Source organism: Cibotium barometz, chromosome 39, assembly GCF_041138505.1.
Source record: "Cibotium barometz isolate CiBa-2024 chromosome 39, ASM4113850v1, whole genome shotgun sequence".
Taxonomy (NCBI): Eukaryota; Viridiplantae; Streptophyta; class Polypodiopsida; order Cyatheales; family Cibotiaceae; genus Cibotium; species Cibotium barometz.
Genome location: NC_141084.1, coordinates 13,146,611 through 13,149,952, shown reverse-complemented (window position 1 = coordinate 13,149,952; position 3,342 = coordinate 13,146,611).

Below are 3,342 nucleotides of genomic sequence, written 5' to 3'. Positions count from 1 at the left end.
CTGCTAATGTAATCACACAAATCTGTGCTCCACCATCTATGTATGCCTCTCCCAGATTCTTCCCTTTATACCACACATTCACCACAGGACATATATCAGGTAACTCCTGAACAGATAGAACAGTCACTATCCCTTTGGCCGGCTCCTTCTCTCTCGGGTTCACAAGTCTTTTCCACTGACGCTTCAAATTAGGAGCTAACTCTATCAATTGCCCAAAAGTAATGTTAGCCTTCCTTCCAGCCATGTCCCCCTGCAAACTGTAGCTATCCTGCCCACCCCCTAGTGGAAAATCAGTTACCTGAAACTTCCTACGAGGCTTCCGTTTCTGCTTGACCTTCACATCTTCTCCTTCCTTCACTTTACCTTTCTTCTTGCTGGGCCCTGCAGCATCCTTGCTTTCCCTTTCCTGTGGCGTCCGTTTCCCCAAAGGCATCACATCAGCTTCTGCCTTCTTCATCTTTTCAAGGGTGACCACATCTATCACCTTAGTTTTTCCTTTCTCCTCAGCTGTGATTCCACTCGGACCTGCTTGATCCCTGATATCAATACCATAATCATTCGACCTGTCAGGTAGCTGTGAAGGTAGTGGGTACATGTCACCACCCATACGTTGAGGCTTATCACAATCTGTACTCAGATGACCAAGCTCACCACAGTTCCAGCATGTAGGAATGAAATGACGGCCCCTACCGCGACCACGTCCATACCCTGCTTGTCCATCTCCCCCTTCATAATTATTGCCACGGCCTCTACCACGTCCACCACCTGTACTTCCCATTAAATTTAAGCTCAAATTCTTCATAAGATCAACCATCTGTTTCATATCCTGCCGCAATCCCTCATCAGAACCTGCAGGAACCATAGGTACTCCCTGACTAGCTTGTGGCACCATCTGCATAGCTTGGGCTTCAGTGGGTTTCATCCTCTCAATCACTGCATTCATGGGTGTAGCCTCTACTCTCCGAATCTCCGGTTGTGCTACAACTGGAATCATCCCCAGCTGATTCATCCGCTGCAGTTTCCAGTCTTTTGACTTAGCAATTTCCACCGCATCCTCAAATGACCTAGGCTTCTTCAATTCCACTTTCCAACGAATACTCCTCTTAAGTCCAGCTACAAACTTGTTTTTCTTCATCATATCAGGCGGCACCTGGTCTTCTCCCAAAGCCCTGCATAAAGTCTCCCATAGCAAAGAAAATTTCTTCATATAATCATCTATTGATTCAAACTCACCTTGTGTCAGAGCTTGCACCTCATGCCAAACCTTGTCGAGGTCTTCCACCTTCTTAAACCTGTTGCTAAGTGCTGTCTTTAATCCATCCTCAGTCATCTCAATGCGTGGAACAGCATCCCTCAACGACTCCTCATAAGCCCTGTACCAGGTCCTTGCATCCCCTTTCAAACAGATGCTCAGCAGCCGCCGCAACACCTATACCTGCTTACTGATATGGTTGCTTATACATGCAACCTCCATCCTTTCCAAGAAGTCTGCCACATCCTCATTCGGACCACCATAAAACTCTGGGTAAGACATCATCTTGATCCCAAAACTTCACTTCCAATCCCAAGCAAAAACCCAAAAACACCTTCCTTCAATCTCTCACTCTGGGGCATACACCCTCGTAAGAGAAATCCCTGAGCAATCCTCAGTCAAACTATACCAGAAAGAGCCACTCCTCAGTCACACAATGCCAGAGCAACTCCTCAGTGGGGGCACCAGAAGGATGTGAGGTGAAAAAAAGAAGAAAGAACCTGCCTCTATAGCTCTTCCACCTCCCAAACTTGGAAAAACTACCACGAACGGGGCACCACCAGCCACCGACTGGAACAGTCTCTCAATATTCGCCACCCACCCACACCATAAGACAGCTCAGAACCACAAGGTATATATGATCATTCAACAAAAAACATATACAACCTCAACCATGTACAAGCTCAGCAAATACACCAAAGACCAGGACTCTGGCCAGGATTTACTGCCAAAGGAATACACCCTTGCGTCTGACGACCAAGCCTCTGTCTCTCGGTCCCTGTAATCTCCAGAGGGCGCCCACACCAGCAACCCTTCTTCACTTCCTCTGTAGCCTGGCTACTCTCTGTCTGCTGCTACCTGCCAATTGTCGTAGGCGAGCCCCACTGTCTCCAGCCCACACATCAGCACCACTTCTTCATCCACCAACACACACAAAACCCAAGGCTCCCTCTTTGGTCAGCATCCACGCACTGCCTGCAATCACTGCCCACACAAGACCAGCTACTCTCTCCAGAAGGCGCCCACACCAGCTAACCTTCACTCAGCAGCTCCCACTCTCTGTATGTCGTGACCAGCAGCTTCACCAACCACCAGAGCCTCGCACAATCCTCAGCACCACAAACCATTGCTCACCGCAGCATCCTCAGATATCTAGCCCAAAGCCACATCTCACGTACCCTTCCTCACAGCAGCCCTCCCTGCTGCTTCAATCATCATGACAAGACGATCACTTTCTCACAAGGCCTCCACTCTGTCTGTCACTGTCCAGCGACCTCACACTAGGCGACCACCACCTCTGCAGCCACAGTCCTCCGACTAGCTGTGCTCCTCTGCGTTCCACGCTCACCTGCAGCTTATCCTTGCTGCCATCACCTTGCCACAGTCGGCTTCTTTGGTGTCCACTTGCAGCGCCTCTTCGCACCAACACCTACGCCGGCCTTCACACAACAAGGCGGCTACTTCTTTGTCTCCAGCAGCTGCACGGTCCCGACTCCTCTTACACGGAGGCCCCCTCTGTTGCACTGGTAGCCAGTTTTCCCAATCGACTAGTAGCCCAACTTCTCAGTCGTGAGCCCGGCTGTCCTCCATGCCAGCTTCTTGCGCTCCTCTCTACCCACACCAACGTGCTTTTCTTGCGACTCCCTTGGGCGACTGGCTTGGCAACTTCTCTTCACGACCCCTGCGACCACCTCTGGCGACTTCTCAACTTGGCTGCGACTCGCTTCTTGGCGACCCTCTCACACTCTCTACAGAACACTCTTGCAGCCCTCCTCTCTGCAGCACTTCGGTCACACTCCCAGCGGCCCCAGCTCGCCTCTCCCCAGGCGTCTCTGTTTCCTGCAAGGCCTCTGCACTCTCCTACGCCAGCCTTCACACACAAGGCGGCTTCCACAGAGCCTCTCAAGCTTTTTCCTCTCTCTCTGCCCAGCTCTGCTCATCTACAATAGGCCTCCCCTTCCTTTTTTCAGAGCGCCCATCAGCTCTCCACCACCTTCTCGAAGCAAGCTGGCCGCCACCTTGCTATTCCATGTGGCCTTTTACAAATTGGCCATGTGGATTATTATTATTTTTTATTTTAAAAGTCTCCA